The sequence below is a fragment of the Nerophis lumbriciformis genome, linkage group LG10 (genome assembly GCF_033978685.3).
Source record: "Nerophis lumbriciformis linkage group LG10, RoL_Nlum_v2.1, whole genome shotgun sequence".
Classification (NCBI taxonomy): domain Eukaryota; kingdom Metazoa; phylum Chordata; class Actinopteri; order Syngnathiformes; family Syngnathidae; genus Nerophis; species Nerophis lumbriciformis.
The window spans coordinates 29,699,916-29,723,635 of record NC_084557.2 but is presented as its reverse complement, the minus strand read 5'-3'; the positions used below and the strand labels follow the sequence as shown (position 1 = coordinate 29,723,635).

General features: G+C 40.2%; 1 long non-coding RNA gene across 2 annotated transcripts in view; it reads right to left on the bottom strand.

The window, feature by feature from the left end:
* Positions 1-765: 765 nt before the first annotated feature.
* Positions 766-23,720, bottom strand: part of LOC133612120 (uncharacterized) — a 57,726-nt gene continuing 34,771 nt past the window's right edge. For both annotated transcript variants that reach the window (XR_012050623.1, XR_009816083.2), the window contains 2 exons: positions 22,981-23,070; positions 766-948 (listed from right to left, as the gene is read on the bottom strand). This is a non-coding gene — a long non-coding RNA (uncharacterized lncRNA). The remainder of the gene's footprint in view (positions 949-22,980; positions 23,071-23,720) is intronic.

Below are 23,720 nucleotides of genomic sequence, written 5' to 3'. Positions count from 1 at the left end.
GTCCGGGCGAGGGAAATCTGGGTCCTATGTTTGTGTTCTTCATTGAGGTCTTCGAGCTGCTCTTTGTCTGATCCCTCACCTAGGACCAGTTTGCCTTGGGAGACCCTACCAGGGGGCATAGAAAACCCCGGACAACATAGCTCCTAGGATCATTGGGACACGCAAACTCCTCTACCACGGTAAGGTGGCAGCTCAGAGAGGAGCAAGTAGTCAATGAGTAATATCAAAACATTTTTACAAGTAGTCAATAAAAAGTATTTTTTTAATACTTTACAAGGTTAACATATAGTATAGTCAATAAATAGTTTTTTTGAATAATTTACAAGTTTAACAAGTAGTCAATAAATAGTATTTTTGAATAATTTACTAGGTTAACCAGTAGTCATTAAATAGTATTTTTGAATAATTTACAAGGTTAACAAGTAGTCAATAAGTCATATTTTAAAATAATTTACAAGGTTAACAAGTAGTCAATAAGTAGTATTTAGAAATAATTTATAAGGTTAACAAGTAATATTTTGAAATAATTTACAAAATTAATATAGTAATTTGAAAACATTTACAGGGTTACCTTTGTAAATGATCTCAAAATACCAAAGTATTTCGAAATCATTTACAAGGTTAGTCCACACGGTGACACTACAGAGTTACAAGTCAGTTCCAAGGCTACTACAGTACTTTTTTTTATTAGTAATTTAATTTGGCAGGCCAATGCTTCACATTCCTGCATGCAAGCCTCAACTCTGCTTGTAACATCCTGTTATCACTTAGCGCTCAGCCCACCCTGCTTGTTCGTGAACATGGACAAGGTAATAAAGAATACATAGCCTTGACTTGAATATTGATGTGAAAGAGTGCACTGGCCTCACTTTAGGCTGACCATGGCTTGTGCAGCCCCCTGCGGGGGGACTTTGCAGACTTCTGCAGGCAGGGAATTAACAGGACGAACTGCAGAGAGAGAGGAAGTAAAAAAACACCTTTTAATGCCAATAAAGCTCCTCGAATTGCATTGGGGTGGTTGAAATTAGGAGTGGCGGGGGCTTGGGCGGTGACAGATGACAGATGGTGAGTCCATATAGAGATATAGGAAGAAAGGGAGCAGGGTGAGCTGGAAAAACATATTTTTTTATTGCCAACTTTAAACTTGTGTTATATCTTGTTATAAAATTAAAATCCCCGTGGACAATTTAGCCGAAAGCATGTCACACTTCTCTCACACATGTGTATCATTTACAGTACAAATAATAGACTACAATCCCCCAAAAGTGAGAGAGCATCCCAAAGTACTGTAGAGACTGTTCCCATCTTTACAAACAAGCGATAGTGTACACTATTGATTACTACAAGCCCATCATTTCTTCAAGGAATATCGTGTGACCACTACCCAGACACCACAAGAGATAAAAATATCACAAAATGCAGCAGGCTGATGGTAACAATAGAAGAGCTCAGCTATTCATACACTGTACATGGGAATATTATAGGCTCGTTAGGGAGACCTTTCTATTTATGTCAGCAGGTGCAGTATCTCCCTAGCCTACATCAAAATTGATCTGGGCAACTGATGTCTGACTTTCATCTGATGCACACACATGTTTCACTTGGCTGTACTTTATTAGGCTACAAAGAAATAATAAACAATGTTTACACCAGGGGCGTTAAACTCATTTTAGATGGGGGGCCACATGGAGAAAAATCTACTCCCAAGTGGGCTGGACTGGTAAAATCACGTCACGATAACTTAAAAATAAAGACAACTTCAGATTGTTTTCTTTGTTTAAAAATAGAACAAGCACATTATGAAAATGTAAAAGAATCACCGTTTTTTTTAACATTTACATGTTGCGGTTGATAGTATTTTATCTTTATTTGTCGTTATTTATACTTTCTGAATAAAGGATGAGATAACGTTCATCAGTCAACTCATTGGTGTTCATTTTCAATCTATCAAGATAAAAAAATATCAAATTCAAATTACAGGATGTTATTTATGGAGTTTGATAATTTTCCTCGATTGGTGCACTAACATGTGGTTTATTTTTTTTTTACATATATAACATCATCTACAAAGATACAAATAATTACTGTTGACACATTTAGAACAGCAGTTTCTTTCATTCAAAAATGTCGGCTCATTTTTATACTTAGCAAACTCATCCCGTGGGCCGGATAAAACATCTTTGCGAGCCGTACGTTTGAAACCATGTAAAGTACCGTATTTGAGCAGCCATGTAGCGTTGAGGATTTGACGACGTCATCGCACTAAAACAGTAGACCCAATCAGGCAACCAAACAGTCACCAAAGGGAGGGCAAAGAGGTTCCTGACACAGCTCAGAATGTGTGGCCCCCGCAGCCCCATCGATTATGCCTGGCCAAACCCAGCGTCCTCAACCCCAAGTCACTTCCAGGAAAACCGAGATACTTACTCAGTGGCCTAGTGGTCCGCCCTGAGATTGGTAGGTTGTGAGTTCAAACCCCGGCCGAGTCATACCAAAGACTATACAAATGGGACCCATTACCTCCCTGCTTGGCACTCAGCATCAAGGGTTGGAATTGGGGGTTGAATCACCGAAAATGATTCCCGGGCGCGGCCACCGCTGCTGCTCACTGCTCCCCTCACCTCCCAGGGGGTGATCAAGGGTGATGGGTCAAATCCAGAGAATAATTTCGCCACACCTCGTGTGTGTGTGACAATCATTGGTACTTTAACTTTAACTTAATATGGATTAACGGATTATTCTTGCTCCCATTTAGAGCATGGAAAAAACATTGTAGAGTTATTTTGACAGTGTTGAAAATATTTTAAATAGCAATTTGGGTGGTGTTAACTTAAGAAATGATACTTCTCTATTTTAATATTTAGTGTTGTAATAATTTAAAAGAACCATAATGTGTAGATGTCCAAAATTTCACTGAAAAGTTCTCTTTACGTATTTTTTTGCGGATGGAAATGAATCTGGTAGTCATGTCACATAATATCAATTTGGTTTGGAGTAATCGGTAAATACAAAACCCAAAACCAGTGAAGTTGGCACGTTGTGTAAACCGTAAATAAAAACAGAATACAATGATTTGCAAATCCTTTTCAACTTATATTCAATTGAATAGACTGCAAAGACAAGATATTTAATGTTCAAACTGAGAAACTTAATTTTTTTTTTGCAAATAATCATTAACTTAGAATTTAATGGCAGCACAGGGGCATGTTCACCACTGTGTTACATGGCCTTTCCTTTCAACAACGCTCAGTTAACGTTTGGGAACTGAGGAGACACATTTTTTAAACTTCTCAGGTGGAATTCTTTCCCATTCTTGCTTGATGTACAGCTTAAGTTTTTCAACAGTCCGGGGGTCTCCGTTGTGGTATTTTAGGCTTCATAATGCGCCACACATTTTCAATGGGAGACAGGTCTGGACTACAGGCAGGCCAGTCTAGTACCCGCACTCTTTTACTATGAAGCCACGCTGTTGTAACATGTGGCTTGGCATTGTCTTGCTGAAATAAGCAGGGGCGTCCATGGTAACGTTGCTTGGATGGCAACATATGTTGCTCCAAAACCTGTATGCACCTTTCAGCATTAATGGTGCCTTCACAGATGTGTAAGTTACCCATGTCTTGGGCACTAATACACCCCCATACCATCACAGATGCTGGCTTTTTAACTTTGCGCCTAGAACAAATTCGGATGGTTGTTTTCCTCTTTGGTCTGGAGGACACGACGTCCACATTTTCCAAAAACAATTTGAAATGTGGACTCGTCAGACCACAGAACACTTTTCCACTTTGTATCAGTCCATCTTAGATGAGTTTGGGCCCAGCGAAGCCGGCGCGTTTCTGGGTGTTGTTGATAAACGGCTTTCGCTTTGCATAGTAGAGTTTAACTTGCATTTACAGATGTAGCGACAAACTGTAGTTACTGACAGTGGTTTTCTGAAGTGTTCCATATGGTGATATCCTTTACACACTGATGTCACTTTTTGATGCAGTAAGGGATCGAAGGTCACAGGCATTCAATGTTGGTTTTCAGCCTTGCTGCTTACGGGCAGTGATTTCTCCAGATTCTCTGAACCTTTTGATGATATTACGGACCGTAGATGGTGAAATCCCTAAATTCCTTGCAATAGCTGGTTGAGAAATGTTGTTCTTAAACAATTTGCTCACGCATTTGGTCACAAAGTGGTGACCTTCGCCCTATGCTTGTTTGTGAATGACTGAGCATTTCATGGAAGCTGCGTTTATACCCAATCATGGCACCCACCTGTTCCCAATTAGCCTGTTCACCTATGGGATGTTCCAAATAAGTGTTTGATGAGCATTCCTCAACTTTCTCAGTCTTTTTTGCCACTTGTGCCAGCTTTTTTGAAACATGTTGCAGGCATCCAAATCAGCTAATATTTCGAACGTTACATATCTTGTCTGGTCGGGGGTGGGGCGGGGGGGGGGGGGGGCGTGGTTGGGGGCGTGGTTAAGAGGGGAGGAGTATATTTACAGCTAGAATTCACCAAGTCAAATATTTCATATATATATATATATATATATATATATATGAAATACTTGACTTTCAGTGAATTCTAGCTATATATATATATATATATATATATATATATATATATATATATATATATATTTATTTTATCATATGTATAAATATATATATATATATATATATATATATATATACCGTAATTTCCGGACTATAAGCCGCACCAGCTAAATTTAGGGGAAAATACAGATTGCTCCATATATAAGCCGCACCCGACTATAAGCCGCAGGCGTTTTGATGTGTAATTACCGTAGTATATAGGGGTTCCTGCTACCACGGAGGGGATTGTCGGGACAGAGATGACTGTTTGGGAACGCAAAGCGTCCCATTTATTAACAATAAATCTTTCAATCATTCAATCAAACTTTCACATCTTTGACATGGCGAACAGCATTCGTGCAGAGTACAAATAATACAACGGTGCAAAGTAATACAAAGTGCTCGCCTGTAACACGGCAGTAAAAGTGCAGTCCCGCGACCGTTTACGTTATCAAAATAACCAGCCTACTACCGGTATATGAAAAGTCAGTCTTTAATCATTGTGTCATCGTCTTCCTCCTGCGTAATAAAACCACCGAAATCCTCTTCGTCGGTGTCGGAGAAGAACAGGTCCAAAATGGCGTCGTCAGCCACTCTCTCTCCTTTGTTCTCGCTCTCAAAACCTTCCTCTTCGTCAGTGGAATCAACGGCTCCGGCTTCGTCAGCCGTTACGCCGTCCTCTTCATCATCACTTCTCCGTTTGTTTTCCATATTGAGGGTGTTTGCATGAACACTTCCTTCACGCAAACTGTCGCTGACGCTCTCCTACACTTTGTTTTGCTCTCGTTACCTGGCGCCAGATGTCTGCCTCGGTCTCGCGCATCCTCGGTAGTGCGCGCCCCTGGTTGCCCTAAGCCGTAGAAAAGCCGCACCGTTGTATAAGCCGCAGGAACCAGAACGAGGGAAAAAAGTAGTGGCTTATAGTCCGGAAATTACGGTATATAGTATAGCAGTTGTGCACTGCACTCTCTAAAAGCCCTAGATGTTATTGTCACATATGCATGTACAGTAGATGGCAGTATTGTCCTGTTTAAGAATGTCACAACATTGCTGTTTACGGAAGACGAACTGCTTTACGGTAGACGAAAATACGACTGCTGTTGTTGTGTGTTGTTACCGCGCTGGGAGGACGTTAATGAAACTGCCTAACAATAAACCCACATAAGAAACCAAGAACTCGCCCTCGATCATTCTACAGTTATAACGTGATTGGGCAGGCACGCTGTTTATATTGTGGGAAAGCAGACGTGAGAACAGGCTGGCCGCTGTCGACACGTCACTCAGGTCCGCATGGAGCGAGGGGGCGTGGCCTCCAGCTCCGCCTGAATTTCGGGAGAAAATTTGTCCCGGGAGGTTTTCGGGAGAGGCGCTGAATTTCGGGAGTCTCCCGGAAAATCCGGGAGGGTTGGCAAGTATGGGTGGTAGCGAGGGTGTATATTGTAGCGTCCCGGAAGAGTTAGTGCTGCGAGGGGTTCTGGGTATTTGTCCTGTTGTGTTACGGTGCGGATGTTCTCCCGAAATGTGTTTGTCATTCTTGTTTGGTGTGGGTTCACAGTGTGGCGCATATTTGTAACAGGGTTAAACTTGTTTATACGGCCACCCTCAGTGTGACCTGTATGGCTGTTGACCAAGTATGCTTTGCATTCACTTATGTGTGTGTAAAAGCTGCATATATTATGTGACTGGGCCGGCACACTGTTTGTAGAGGTTGTAGAGAACGTTGAAGGCAGTGCCTTTAAGGCACGCCCCCATAATGTTGTCCGGATGGAAATCGGGAGAAATTCGGGAGAATGGTTGCCCCGGGAGATTTTTTGTCAAGGGCACTGAAATTCAGGTCAGGAAGAAGATGAAGAAGAAAATAGATGTGCATGGCCAAAACGGACTCAGGGAAATTAGTGCTGCACCTCGTCTGAAAAGATAGTGGCTACAATGATAAAAACTTTAGAAGAAGGCGGGTGACTCTGATTATCCTCATGTAAATATACACAATATTGCCAAAAGTAGTTGGCCGCCCATCCAAATGATCAAAATCAGGTGTCTTAATCACTTGGCCCGGGCACAGGTACTGTATTTTTCGGAGTATAAATCGCTCCGGAGTATAAGTCGCACCGTCCGAAAATACATAATAAAGAAGGAAAAAAACATATATAAGTCGCAATGGAGTATAAGTCGCATTTTTTGGGGGAAATTTATTTCATAAAACCCAACACCAAGAATAGACATTTGAAAGGCAATTTTAAAATTAATAAAGAATAGTGAACAACAGGCTGAATAAGTGTACGTTATATGACGCATACCGTATTTTTCGGACTATAAGTCGCAGTTTTTTTCATATTTTGGCCGGGGGTGCGACTTATACTCAGGAGCGACTTATGTGTGAAATTATTAACACATTACCGTAAAATATCAAATAATATTATTTAGCTCATTCACGTAAGAGACTAGACGTATAAGATTTCATGGGATTTAGCGATTAGGAGTGACAGATTGTTTGGTAAACGTATAGCATGTTCTATATGTTATAGTTATTTGAATGACTCTTACCATAATATGTTACGTTAACATACCAGGCACGTTCTCAGTTGGTTATTTATGCCTCATATAACGTACACTTATTCAGCCTGTTGTTCACTATTCTTTATTTATTTTAAATTGCCTTTCAAATGTCTATTCTTGGTGTTGGGTTTTATCAAATAAATTTCCCCAAAAAATGCGACTTATACTCCAGTGCGACTTATATGTTTTTTTCCTTCTTTATTGTGCATTTTCGGCCGGTGCGACTTATACTCCGGAGCAATTTATATTCTGAAAAATACGGTAAATAACCAACTGACAACGTGCCTGGTATGTTAACGTAACATATTATGGTAAGAGTCATTCAAATAACTATAACATATAGAACATGCTATACGTTTACCAAACAATCTGTCACTCCTAATCGCTAAATCCCATGAAATCTTATACGTGAATGAGCTAAATAATATTATTTGATATTTTACGGTAATGTGTTAATAATTTCACACATAAGTCGCTCCTGAGTATAAGTCGCACCCCCGGCCAAACTATGAAAAAAACTGCGACTTATAGTCTGAAAAATACGATATATAAAATCAAGCACTTAGGCATGGAGACTGTTTCTACAAACATTTGTGAAAGAATGGGCCGCTCTCAGGAGCCCAGTGACTTCCAGCGTGGAACTGTCATAGGATGCCACTTGTGCAACAAATCCAGTCATGAAATGTCCTCGCTCCTAAATATTCCAAAGTCAACTGTCTGTTTTATTATAAGAAAATGGAAGAGTTTGGGAACAACAGCAACTCAGCCACCAAGTGGTAGGCCACGTAAACCCTACGGGTTAGGAATGGTATGGCACTTCAAGTTCATATGTGAGTCCAGGCAGGTGGCCTAATACTTTTGGCAATATAGCGTGTATTGTGTAATTTACAACAAAATATCTCCGCTCACAACCGGATTAGAGTTTCTAGTGAAAATGATGCAACATTTGGTTGAATGCGATCTTTTGTATTTAAAACTCCCTGTGCTATCAAAAAGGATACGAAAGATTTGGACTGTTGTTTGACTACTCAATTTATTATTATATCACAGGAGAGTACTATCAAGGCCGTACATGACACAGAGTCAGCCCCAGCCCTCCACCGTCCCAGGTCTCAGAGGTGCCAGTGTGCCGCTATTGGCTGCACACAAGGAACACATTGTGACAGTGATAGGTGGCAAACTGATCGCCTACATAAATTAATAGACGTCCTCATAAAAATAATATGACTACGAAGCATTAAATGCATTGGCCAAAAAGTACTTTACAAGTACACATAGGTTTTAGGTCCAGAAATATGAAATAAGTAACAATATTGTCAACACTAAATGGACCCTTTAGTTGTATATTTTTAAGAAATGTATTTTTTCACTCTGAATTGAGCTACCAGGACTTAAAAGGGAATGAAAATGTGTCTTTGAAATAGATGTTCCAGATTTATTATTCCTTTATCAAACCATAACCTGAAGATAGGGATGTCCGATAATGGCTTTTTGCCGATATCCGATATTCCGTTATTGCCCAACTCTTTAATTACCGATACCAATATAAACCGATACCGATATCAACCAATATATACAGTCGTGGAATTAACACATTATTATGCCTAATTTGGACAACCAGGTATGGTGAAGATAAGGTACTTTAAAAAAAATATATATAAAATAAAAAGATAAATAAATTAAAAACATTTTCTTGAATACAAAAAGAAAGTAAAACAGTATAAAAACAGTTACATTGAAACTAGTAATGAATGAAAATGAGTCAAATTAACTGTTAAAGGTTAGTACTATTAGTGGACCAGCAGCACGCACAATCATGTGTGCTTACGGACTGTATCCCTTGCAGACTGTATTGATATATATTGATATATAATGTAGGAACCAGAATATTAATAACAGAAAGAAACAACCCTTTTGTGTGAATGAGTGTAAATGGGGGAGGAAGGTTTTTTGGGTTGGTGCACTAATTGTAAGTGTATCTTTTTTTTATATATGTTGATTTAATAAAAAAAAACAAAAAACACAAAACAAAAACAAAAACGATACCGATAATAAAAAACCGATACCGATAATTTCCGATATTACATTTTAACGCATTTATCGGCCGATAATATTGGCAGGCTGATATTATCGGACATCTCTACCTGAGGATAATAGTTTTTTTTGTTGTTGTTCAGCGGAACATCAGGATTATTGCAGTGTGTGAGTTGCAGGGGATGTATGAAGACCCATTTATTTGAATACATTCCCATCTTGCTGTCAGGGTGGAACTAATGCTGATGTTCTTGTTTTGATCGATATACTGATAAATATTTAATAGATCAGATATTTGGACTTCTCTGCCGAATATTTAATTAAGTGGACTCTCAATTTGAGTGCATTGAAGGCTGTTTGCAAGGGTGTAAATGAAAAAGTTTGGTAGTTCCAAACTTTCATAATCTCTATTTTTTGTTAAGTTTTAAGGCACATACAGGATGCTTTGGTTTTCATAAAAGTTTGAAAAAGATCTAATCTGCAGACCTAAACTAGGTGACTGTGGTGGGATCACCGAGTAGGAAATGAACTTTTGGCAGGATCATTTTTATATAACTTTTTTATAACTTTTTTTCGTCACAAGCAGTGTTTTCACTGGGATTGCCACTTTCTAAAAGTAATTTTTTTTTCTAACAAAAAAGTCTAACAAGAACACCACCGGCTAGCTTACGGTTGACTATTAGTGTTTTTAATGAACATATTCCTTTAAATGCTGATATTTCACAATTACTAAACATATTGAATAAAAACTGCTTGTGGAAATAACCTGGCATTGAGCGTGTGCACATACACAAAAGCAGTCCCAGAGAATCAACTAACATTTTGCATTCATGTTGTTGTTACGATAAAATAAACATTCAATGATAGCCAACGTTAGGAAACGTTTGGAAACTTTTCCAAATTGCTGTCATTAGCTGACAACAAAAAATATGATGAATGTGTGTGTTCTACGTGGGGCATACTTTACGCCAGGGGTGTCAAACTCATTTTAGATCATGGGCCACATGGAGAAAAATCTACTCCCAAGTGGGCCGGACTGGTAAAATCACGGAACGATAACTTAAAAATAAAGACAACTTCAGATTGTTTTCTTTGTTTAAAAATAGAACAAGCACATTCTAAAAATGTACAAATCATAATGCTGTTGTTTTTCTTTACACTTACATGTTGCGGTTAATAGTATTCTATCTTTATTTGTCGTTATTTATACTTTCTGAATAAATGATGTGATAATGTTCATCAGTCAACTCATTGGTGTTCATTTTCAATCTATCAAGATACAAACATAATATCAAAATCCGATTACAGGATGTTATTTATGTAGTTTGATCATTTTCCTCGACTGGTGCACTAACATGTGGTTTATTTTTTTCACATATGTAGCATCATCTACAAAGATACAAAGAATTGCGACATCTAGTGGACCCATTTAGAATAGCAGTTTCTTTCATTCAAAAATTTCGGCTCATTTTTATACTTGGCAAACTTATCCCGCGCGCCGGATTAAACCCGTTTGCGGGCCTGATCCAACCCGCGGGATTTACGTTTGACACCCCTGGTTTACGTGAATGTTTTTTTTAATTTTTTTGTGCTCCAGTTTATTTAGGGAAGCACGGTGGATTAGGGGTTAGTACATGTGCCTCACAATAAGAAGGTCTTGAGTTCAATCCCGGGCTCGGGATCTTTCTGTGTGGAGTTTGCATGTTCTCCCCGTGACTGAGTGGGTACCATCCGGGTAGTCTGGCTTCCTCCCACCTCCAAAGACATGCACCTGGGGATAGGTTGACTGGCAACACTAAATTGGCTCTAGTGTGTAAATGTGAGTGTGAATGTTGTCTGTCTATCTGTGTTGGCCCTGCGATGAGGTGGCGACTTGTCCAGGGTGTACCCCGCCTTCCGCCCGAATGCAGCTGAGATAGGCTCCAGCACCCCCTGTGACCCCGAAAGAGACAAAGCGGTAGAAAATGGATGGATGGATGGATGGATGGATGGATGGATGGGCAGTTAAGTAAGCAGCCTGGCACAGAGATCTTATCTGAAGTCTGTGGCCGCACATCACAGGCATACATCTTTTTTTTTAACTGTGCATATAATATGCTATCATTAACCCTGTTATAGTATCATAAAAGACTGTAAAGTGTGCTTATTTTGTCTTCTTACTGTGAAGAAATGGTGCTTTTACTCAATTACAATTTTGGGCTACTTTACCAAAGCCTTTTCTGAAGTATTCAACAAACAAAACAAAAAAAACATTCAACACTCTTTGTGTCACGGCCCGGGCGCACCCCAGTGCGCATTCATCTGTGCGCTGCGCTGGGGGCACCTCCAAGCACGCTCCTGCGTGCGCCACTCCGGCTGCAGCAAGCAGCTGCTTTCCATCAGCACTCAACACACCTGTCGCTGATGAGCTCCCTGGGCTTCTTAAGCCAGTGCAGACCAGCGTTCCGGGCCAGAACTTAGCGACTTGTTCCTGGACAGTAAGCCGAATATCTCTAAGCTCTATGCACACACTCTCTCTCTCTCTCTGTGTTTCTCCCCCTCCGTGTTCATGGGGCTGTATAGCTCGGTTGGTAGAGTGGCCGTGCCAGCAACTTGAGGGTTCCAGGTTCGCTCCCCGCTTCTGCCATCCTAGTCACTTCCGCTGTGTCTTTGGGCAAGATTCTTTACCAACCTGCTCCCAGTGCCACCCAGATATTGGGTATCACTATGTAAAGCGCTTTGTGACTCTTTAGAGAAAAAGCGCTATATAGATATAATTCACTTCACTTCATTTGTCTCGTGTCCCTTGTCGTCTTCCAGCAGCATTCCTCCGTTCCCGCGTCACGAGCTGTGTGTCTCGTCTCCCCGTATTCCCTCTGGTTCCCTGGCTGCCACTTTTGGATCTTGACCTCCCGCCTGGACACGGACTTTGGCGCCTCGCCCCTGCCCTTGACCTCACGCCTGCCCACAGACCTCCGAGCCTGCCTTGCCCCTCTTGGTCTTCCGCACCTCGCTCAACACTTCCGGTAACACTCTACAGATACTCGCTACACAAAAGTCACAAACATACACATTTTGGATTAGTTTCACACTCCATTCTATTGTTAATATATAAATAAATATAGAGTTAAAAGACGTCCTGCATTCTGTCCCGTCTTCCTCCCCTGTACCGTAACACTTTGCAATTCAATGTGATGTGCTCAGAGGTTATCCCTTTTTCCATGCACTGTTAAACCAACATCCTATTTGTTTGTCACATTGTGCATCTGTCTTCCTATACGCACACACACACACACACACACACACACACACACACACACACACACACACACACACACACACACACACACACACACACACACACACACACACACACACACACACACACACACACACACACACACACACACACACACACACACACACACACACACACACACACACACACACACACACACACACACACACACACACACACCAAAGCACAATGCAAATGTCAGCGGGAGAGAGAAAGATTACTGAGGCCCGGACCTCAGGGACCTCATAGCTGTCTACAGCCTACTGCAGGCTAGCCAGACAAGTTACCACTTTTTTTTTCTCCTTAGGACAGAGCCACATACGCTGCAGTAATACATTTTGCCATTGTCTTGCTGGAATAACTAGTGTCCTTGGAAAAAAGATGTTGTCCTGCTGTCAGCACACACTGCTACATAACCTCTGTGTACTTTTCAGCATTAAAGGCCTACTGAAACCCACTACTACCGACCACGCAGTCTGATAGTTTATATATCAATGATGAAATCTTAACATTGCAACACATGCCAATACGGCCGGGTTAGCTTACTAAAGTGCAATTTTAAATTTCGCGCCAAATATCCTGCTGAAAACGTCTCGGTATGATGACGTCTGCGCGTGACGTCACGGATTGTAGAGGACATTTTGGGACAGCATGGTGGCCAGCTATTAAGTCGTCTGTTTCATCGCAAAATTCCACAGTATTCTGGACATCTGTGTTGGTGAATCTTTTGCAATTTGTTCAATGAACAATGGAGACAGCAAAGAAGAAAGCTGTAGGTGGGAAGCGGTGTATTGCGGCCGACTGCAGCAACACAAACACAGCCGGTGTTTCATTGTTTACATTCCCGGAAGATGACAGTCAAGCTTTACCATTGGCCTGTGGAGAACTGGGACAACAGAGACTCTTACCAGAAGGACTTTGAGTTGGATACGCAGACACGGTACCGTGAGTACGCATGCAGCTGCGGCTTCCAAACATTTGATCGCTTGCCCGTATGTGCGTGCCGCTATTTGCATGTCACGTACGTAACTTTGGGGACTTTGGGGAAATATATGTGCTGTATGAACTTTGGGGAGGTGAACGGTACTTTGGGCTGTGAGATTGAGTGTGTTGTGCAGGTGTTTGAGTTGTATTGGCGGGTTATATGGCCGGGAGGGGGGAGGTGTCTGTTATGCGGTATTAATTTGTGGCATATTAAATATAAGCCTGGTTATATGTCTTGTGTTTATTTACTGTTTTAGTCATTCCCAGCTGAATATCAGGTCCTACCCGCCTCTCACAGCATCTTCCCTATCTGAATCGCTCCCACTGCCCTCTAGTCCTTCACTCTCACTTTCCTCATCCACAAATCTTTTATCCTCGCTCAAATTAATGGGGAAATCGTCGCTTTCTCGGTCCGAATCGCTCTCGCTGCTGGTGGCCATGATTGTAAACAATGTGCAGATGTGAGGAGCTCCACAACCTGTGACGTTACGCTACTCGTCTGCTACTTCCGGTACAGGCAAGGCTTTTTTATCAGTGACCAAAAGTTGCGAACTTTATCGTCGATGTTCTCTACTAAATCCTTTCAGCAAAAATATGGCAATATCGCGAAATGATCAAGTATGACACATAGAATGGACCTGCTATCCCCGTTTAAATAAGAAAATCGCATTTCAGTAGGCCTTTAATTGTGTCTTGGCAGATGTGCAAAGTACTCATGCTATCATCACGGCCTGTATAAAACTCTCATATTATCACAGGTAGTGACTTTTCAACTCTAATATTGTGTATGTTGCCCTACTGTGAGGCAATTAAGGGATGGTCTCCTCTCAGCAGTGAATAAATATCAACATTTTGAGATGTTTGAGTCACTTCAGATTTTAACAAAGTGCCGCTTTGGGATTTCAGAGAAAATTGATCATGGACATAAAACATAAAAGAACACAATGCAGTTTAGTAACACCAACATAAAAATGCCATTGCGATGTTTGTTATCCCTTTAAAGCAGTGGCGGGCCGTGCGTTTCTCAGCTCGGCCTTCAGTGATGTCCCACTTAGTCCAACTTCACCTCTCAAAATACCGTAATTTATGTCACCACATGGACACGGCTGGAGATACTATACAGAAACACACTTGCAAACTACTGGTCATTGAGACCCCCTCAACAGTGTGCAAAAGGATCTATTTTTTGGCGCATTTAACATTCAATAAACCCGCTTTAGCAATTAAAACATATCTTATGTGGTACTGTCAATATTAAAATAATTGTATAAAACAAATGAAACATGAAAAAATTAAGAAATACAATATCTAAACTCATAATTTGTAGCACCCGTTCGACGCCGTATAAGCCAGTGGTACCGTCGTAGTCGGTAGTTGGTCGCCGGGATAGATTCCGGTGTCGGCCGACTTTGTCTCACAAGATGTAGTTTCTCTTAAGTATCCTTCTTGAAAATGGCCTTGCAAATATATATCTGCCACCTAATCAATATTTTGCTCTCCTTCTTTGTGAGTACCGGTGAGTTTTCTGTGGCTTTCTATGGCTCGCATGGCTCCGGTTCCACTTCCCGTTTTCGCAACTTGTGATTGGAAACTCACATGGGACTGCCAAGTGAGTTTCCAATCACAGGACGCGTAAAGGTCAGGGCCAGCTAGAAGGCCTTACTGACAACAACCCGTGATCTGATTGGCTATCGCAACTGTCTATCAACTGTATGTGTCCGTTCACTTACAGTGCACAGACGTCTGCATTGTTCATTCTGAAGGCCCCGAGCAGTTTTCGTACAGCATGGCAACATAAGCGAGCAGAATTCTGATTGGATACAAACTCTAACCTAAAAACATCAGCGCTGGAAGGATAACAATATGAAATGAAGAGAATATGAATACTCTTAGATATTTAGGGAAAGAAAATAAAAAAATACTTTTATCTTTAATTATGATCATGATTTCTGGTTATGTTAGGCCGGCACACCACTGCTTTAAAGGGGTCATATGTTTTTTCCCCCTTCATTTCAAACACTTCCTTGTGTTGTACATAACATGTGATGGAGGTCCTTTGGTATGGATCTTGTTTTACAGATCATCTTCAAGTTGCTTTCTGACTGTCTCTTCAAAATGCGCCGTTTTGTGGGCGGTCTTATTAACGTCCCAAAGTCCTCCTCCAGGCCAAGCCTCCTTCGATTGCGTCTCCACCCCTTTAGCCATGTTGCAGTCTTTAGCGCGCCCATACTGAGTCTACTGACAGATAAAAGTTAGAACTATACGCTACTTATTAGAAATGGCAACAGTTGACGATGCATGTGCATGTACGAGCCAGTCTGCCCAAACAACAAGAGGAGGAACTTATTGACTACAATTTTGGACAACTGAATAAAAATGGCAAACTCGCGCAAAGTTCTTCTGGTAAACCTCTACCAAATATGTAGATATCCGCTGACGTGACGAATATTGAATAGGTCACATGGTTCTCAAGTTCCAAACAGCTGGTTTGGAGCAAGTTTGGAAGAAGGCATGATTGCTTTATAAATACAAACCCCGTTTCCATATGAGTTGGGAAATTGTGTTAGATGCAAATAAAAACGGAATACAATGATTTGCAAATCCTTTTCAACCCATATTCAATTGAATGCACTACAAAGACAAGATATTTGATGTTCAAACTCATAAACTTAATTTTTTTTTTGCAAATAATCATTAACTTAGAATATCATGGCTGCAACACGTGCCAAAGTAGTTGGGAAAGGGCATGTTCACCACTGTGTTACATGGCCTTTCCTTTTAACAACACTCAGTAAACGTTTGGGAACTGAGGAGACACATTTTTTAAGCTTCTCAGGTGGAATTCTTTCCCATTCTTGCTTGATGTACAGCTTAAGTTTTTCAACAGTCCGGGGGTCTCCGTTGTGGTATTTTAGGCTTCATAATGCGCCACACATTTTCAATAGGAGACAGGTATGGACTACAGGCAGGCCAGTCTAGTACCCGCACTCTTTTACTATGAAGCCACGTTGATGTAACACGTAGCTTGGCATTGTCTTGCTGAAATAAGCAGGGGCGTCCATGGTAACGTTGCTTGGATGGCAACATATGTTGCTCCAAAACCTGTATGTACCTTTCAGCATTAATGGCGCCTTCACAGATGTGTAAGTTACCCATGCCTTGGGCACTAATACACCCCCATACCATCACAGATGCTGGCTTTTCAACTTTGCGCCTATAACAATACGGATGGTTCTTTTCCTCTTTGGTCCGGAGGACACAACGTCCACAGTTTCCAAAAACAATTTGAAATGTGGACTCGTCAGACAACAGAACACTTTTCCACTTTGTATCAGTCCATCTTAGATGAGCTCAGGCCCAGCGAAGCAGACTGCGTTTCTGGGTGTTGTTGATAAACGGTTTTCGCCTTGCATAGGAGAGTTTTAACTTGCACTTACAGATGTAGCGACCAACTGTAGTTACTGACAGTGGGTTTCTGAAGTGTTCCTGAGCTCATGTGGTGATATCCTTTACACACTGATGTCGCTTGTTGATGCAGTACAGCCTGAGGGATCGAAGGTCACGGGCTTAGCTGCTTACGTGCAGTGATTTCTCCAGATTCTCTGAACCCTTTGATGATATTACGGACCGTAGATGGTGAAATCCCTAAATTCCTTGCAATAGCTGGTTGAGAAAGATTTTTCTTAAACTGTTCAACAATTTGCTCATGCATTTGTTGACAAAGTGGTGACCCTTGCCCCATCCTTGTTTGTGAATGACTGAGCATTTCATGGAATCTACTTTTATACCCAATCATGGCACCCACCTGTTCCCAATTTGCCTGTTCACCTGTGGGATGTTCCAAATAAGTGTTTGATAAGCATTCCTCAACTTTATCAGTATTTATTGCCACCTTTCCCAACTTCTTTGTCACGTGTTGCTGGCATCAAATTCTAAAGTTAAAGATTTTTTGCAAAAAAAAAAAAGTTTATCAGTTTGAACATCAAATATGTTGTCTTTGTAGCATATTCAACTGAATATGGGTTGAAAAGGATTTGCAAATCATTGTATTCCGTTTATATTTACATCTAACACAATTTCCCAACTCAAATGGAAACGGGGTTTGTATCTCCGCCATGCCTCCATGGTTTGATTTCAAATTTCCGGGACTTATGGTGATTCCAAATGCACAAAAACAGGTAACAACACTTAAGACAAGTTGGTTTTGTATAATAGGACCACTTTAAACATTGTGAAAATGGGGGACCAAGCATATTTTTGTGTTGTTCTTGCCATTTCCGGGTCCTAAATGGCTGTCAAAGTGTACCAACTTGTCGGAATACGTCCTCAGACTTCTTCTGTCCAGGTGAGAGGCATGATTTATGATCTACAATAAACTTCCAGGGAGAAAGGAAGCAAGGAAACACTTCGCCAGTTGATCATGTCAAAATTGTACACAAGTTTGTGATCACAGCGCTGCTATCAATAGTTTGTCTGCGTTAGTGCTTATAATAACAATATCACTAATACTTGGTTAATATTCAAATTATGAAATGTAGATGGAGTATTGTTGGCGGATTTTGAATGGTTATTTATTGGATTTTAAGGGCAAATTAGAGGACTTCCCATTGGCTCCGCTGTAAGCGGACGTTTAGTTATTTACAAGTTAGAATGCATAAAAAAAAATCCATCGGTCGTCACGTCTTTCATAATGATTCTGAACAATAGATACAATTTTTCAAAAAGTGCAATTCCCCTTTAAGTCATCCAGCAGCTGTAATATTTTTAAATAATATTGCTGAACAGACAATATGTCTATTAGGTTTTATTCTGACAGTCCAAATATGTTAATACACGTAAGACGGAGGATTTTTCTGTCCATCGTCGGTCTTTGCTGCGCGATCACCTCCTTTCTCACAGACGTGTGTGAAACATGAATAATAATTATGATGAACATCTTCAACCCTTTTTTTTTTTCTTTAGAGGCAAAAATTATTCATGTATTTAATATTTGTTTAGTTACTATGGGACATTATTAATTCATTATTTATTTATTCACTGTTCTGTTACAGAGAACAACGAAATGGGATACAATTGCTATGGTATGAAAAGGGGTAGGATTAAAGGGGAACATTATCACAATTTCAGAAGGGTTAAAACCATTAAAAATCAGTTCCCAGTGGCTTATTTTATTTTTCGAAGTTTTTTTCAAAATTTTACCCATCACGCAATATCCCTAAAAAAAAGCTTCAAAGTGCCTGATTTTAACCATCGTTATATACACCCGTCCATTTTCCTGTGACGTCACACAGTGATGCCAATACAAACAAACATGGCGGATAGAACAGGCGTTTAGTTAGACATTAGCTCGGATTCAGACTCGGATTTCAGTGGCTTAAGCGATTCAACAGATTACGCATGTATTGAAACGGATGGTTGTAGTGTGGAGGCAGGTAGCGAAAACGAAATTGAAGAAGAAACTGAAGCTATTGAGCCATATCGGTTTGAACCGTATGCAAGCGAAACCGACGAAAACGACACGACAGCCAGCGACACGGGAGAAAGCGAGGACGAATTCGGCGATCGCCTTCTAACCAACGATTGGTATGTGTTTGTTTGGCATTAAAGGAAACTAGCAACTATGAACTAGGTTTACAGCATATGAAATACATTTGGCAACAACATGCACTTTGAGAGTGCAGACAGCCCATTTCAGGCGCGCTAAGAACATATATTTTTCCACGATTTCAGCACTCAGGTAAACCATACCTAAATAGACACAAAATACTGCATTACACAAGACTACCCGAATGTACTCGAATGATTGAAAAAAAAAAAAAAGTTTTTAAGCTAAATTATTGGTAAACACAGTTTATGTATAATAATTTACGTAAAACCGCGAGTAATGAATAAAGTTTTCATCAATTAATATATTCTGTAGACATACCCTCATCCGCTCTTCTTTCCTGAAAGCTGATCTGTCCAGTTTTGGAGTTGATGTCAGCATCTGCTTTGAGTGTCGCAGGATATCCACACATTCTTGCCATCTCTGTCGTAGCATAGCTTTCGTCGGTAAAGTGTGCGGAACAAACGACTGACCATTTCGTCGGCTTTCCCCACAGCCTCGTATTTTAAACAAATTTCGTCCAATTTCTTGCCACTTTCGCATCTTTGGGCCACTGGTGCAACTTGAATCCGTCCCTGTTACATCCTCCGACAACACACCGACGAAAGTGAAAAAATGGCGGATTGCTTCTCGATGTGACGTCACAACCGAGAGCGAATAATAGAAAGGCGTTTAATTCGCCAAAATTCACCCATTTAGAGTTCGGAAATCGGTTAAAAAAAATATGGTCTTTTTTCTGCAACATCAAGGTATATATTGACGCTTACATAGGTCTGGTGATAATGTTCCCCTTTAAATAAGCTCTGCTTCTTCCTACTCCTTTTCGGACATGCTGTAATGAAACAACTGGAAATATGGGATGCATTACATTGTATCGTATGCATGTTTGAAATAAACTGAACTTAACTGCGCATGTCTGCATGTACTTTTCAGATGTACAAAGTAAAGACGCAAAATAGCACCCACAGAATAATTTCAGTCTAGATAAATCAAATTACGTGTGCTATATACATATATTTGCATTTTCTCCTCCCAATATTGTGGGTGTTCTGATGATCAGCATATATTCTGCATATTCATGAAAACAGATACACTAAATAGATTACACTCCAGTTTTCTGCTCACTTAAGAGATGCAAGCCTGTGCGTACAAGTTAACTAGATCAGCTTTGCACATGTTTTAGTACACACAAACCTTTAGTACTACTCTACTCTAAGAATTCACTAGAGACAGTTTGTACAACCCGTATTAAAAAAAAACAATCTGATAAAGGTTAGCTGATGTATTCCCAACAGAGACAGAGTTGGCTCCAATTTAACATTTGACCTTGTACTGCACCTGCAGTGGGGGAAATAATGCTGATGTTGTCAGTTTAATTCCTTACGGCAACATGAGCAGTCCAGGGTGTATACCTGTATAGTTGCTTCATATTATGAGAAACTCACTTCTTTAGCCTGTTGGCACCTGTTTTTGTGTATTTGGGATAAACCCAAACATGAAGCACAGAGCCTGGCTAAAGAACTTGCCTCGGTCCGATGGGAAATATACAGAAGGATCTACTCAAAAGTACACTGAATCGCAATGACAATTCCAACAATTTATGGTAACAGTGAATATATTGAAGTGGTACAAACAGTAGATAAATGAACATTTGTAATGATCTGATAGCTTGGAGCATCCTCCTGATCATTGATGTAGCAAGTAGTAGTTACATCGTTAAGGTTGTTTTGAACAAAGTATTTTTTGTCGGTACTCCGCTGTATAGCAATTACTAGATAACTAAATTGACAAATCTAATGTTACGTTAGCGATGTAGCATTATCTTAACTGGACTACATGTGGATGAGTTATAAAACAGACCACATATGATGCTAATGGGGTGTGACTGGGGATGTCGTACCAGGGCCCCAAGCACAGGCTTTTCTAAAGTTTGTAAATTTTTTCTGGTACAAAAAAAAACAAACAAACATAATAAATGTTAATATAACATCAATGTAGCCCTGGAAGTTCACTAATAAAGTTGCTTAAATCAAATTAAGAATGTCTTAGACTGCCTACACCTCCTGTCAAAAATAAACACATATTTATTCTCCATGAAGCTTAACTTGGAACACTTCACTTAACAAAGACGTCATAAAGTCATCAAAAAGCTCACCTTTAAACATTCACACAAAGCGCCAACATTTTGGAACAAGGATGAGGTGATAGCAGACATATACAAATAACAAATCTACTTGTGGCAGCCTAGTTAAGTACAAGTTACATTTTTGCATCTCATTGCCCATAACTGTAGTGCGTTCAAGGGCCCTTGATTAATGAGGCGTTACTATTTTATCTATCATATTATACTATTTATCATAACATGGTCACTACTGCCTAGTTTCTCTTGCTATGTTCTTATTTTACTGTTATATTTTATTCTCATTATTGCTTTTTATTTTTATTCTTATTGTAATACTTTTCTATTTTGTTTCCATTTACACCCCCATTATTTACTTTTTACTTTTCAAATTCGATCTCAATTCTGTACACTGTTGCTGGAATTGTAATTTTCCTGATGGAACTCTCCTGAAGGAATCAATAAAGTACTTTCTATCTACCTATTTTTTAAAGACAGAAATAAACTTACTCCCAGAAGATGCACTTATAATAATATGATATTATTATTAATGATCTACTGTATTATCATGATTCATACTTCATACTATGAAGTAAATAACTTCATACTTCATACTATCGGGGGTCAGCAACCCGCGGCTCTTTAGTGCCACCATAGTGGCTCCGTGGAGCATTTTTTAAAAAGGATTGAAAAGGGAAAAAAATGGGGGATTTTTGTGTGTGTTTGTTTTAGTATGTTTTTTGTATGAGAACAAACTGTTAGAAAGACCACTGCTTAATATGTGTGTGTGTGTGTGTGTGTGTGTATGCTTCACTGATGAGAGTATTTGGTGAACATCGTTTTGTCCTAATTTCGGCGGTTCATGAACTCACCATAGTGTGGACTGTGACGCAACAGTCCACACATTTTGTCAACCAAAAGTTTTATACTGTGCGTGAATGTACAAAGGTTCACTTTGTTGATTTTATTGACATGTGTGGAGTGCTAATCAAGCTATGTAGGCTAGCTGTATGTTCATATTGCATCACTATGCCTCATTAGTATGTATATTTGAGCTCATATATCCTTTACTTTTATCCTCTTTGTATATAATTTAGTTTTGCATGTCTCATGATACAGTATCTGAATGTAATATTGGCTGCATTTCAGATAGTTGTTTGTGTGCCATGTTGTTCCAGACCACAGCAAACGTTACCTAGCTTGCCAAAGTTTGTGATAAATCCATTAGAAGACAGCCTGCCGTTTCCTTTAACTTGGACACACACAGCTATACCTTTGGCCATTAAAAGCCAATGATTTCCAGGAGTTATCTCACCTTCTGAGTAGTGGTTTCTAATGTTGTAAAAATGTGTAGAATAAATATTAAATTTCAACATTTCTGTCAACGAAGATTTGCTTCAGCCTGCGACACATAGTCATTTTGATAGTAGGCTATCATAGCTAATACATCATGTGTTGCCTTCATTATAACACTTATATACAGCTTTTAATTTTATGCGGCTCCAGACAGATTAGTTTTTTGTATTTTTGGTCCAATATGGCTCTTTTAACGTTTTGGGTTGCCGACCCCTGATACTATGAAGTAAATAAAAAAGTCCCTACACTCTGGAAGATCTCCTGTGTGGTTCCAATCCCTAAAACACCTCATCCCAAGAAGCCGAACCACTTCAGACCGGTTGCCCTGACCTCCCACCTCATGAAGACCATGGAGCGGATAATCCTCAGCCACCTTTGCTCGCAGACATTGTCAGCAATGGACCCCTTGCAGTTTGCTTACTGTCCAGGCATGGGTGTGGATGATGCCATCAGGCCCTCACTCACCTGGAGACTGCAGGAAGTGTGGTGAGAGTCATGTTCTTTGACTTCTACAGTGCTTTCAACACCATCCTGTCGGCTCTGCTGCGGGTGAAACTGGAAGAGGCGGGAGTTTTACATATTATGTACTGTATATATAATATGTACAGTTGTGGTCAAAAGTTTTCATACACTTGTAAAGAACATAATGTCGTGGCTGTCTTGAGTTTCCAATAATTTCTACAACTCTTATTTTTTTGTGGTATACTGATTGGAGCACATGTTTGTCACAAAAACATTCATGAAGTTTGGTTCTTTTATGAATTTATTATGGGTCTACTGAAAATGTGACCAAATCTGCTGGGTCAAAAGTATACATACAGCAATGTTAATATTTGGTTACATGTCCCTTGGCAAGTTTCACTGCAATAAGGCGCTTTTGGTAGCCATCCACAAGCTTCTGGCTGAATTTTTGACCACTCCTCTTGACAAAATTGGTGCAGTTCAGCTAAATTTGTTGGTTTTCTGACATGGACTTGTTTCTTCAGCATTGTCCACACGTTTAAGTCAGGACTTTGGGAAGGCCATTCTAAAACCTTCCTTCTAGCCTGATTTAGCCATTCCTTTACCACTTTTGACATGTGTTTGGGGTCATTGTCCTGTTGGAACACCCAACTGCGCCCTAGACCCAACCTCCGGGCTGATGAGTTTAGGTTGTCCTGAAGAATTTGGAGGTAATCCTCCTTTTTCATTGTCTCATTTACTCT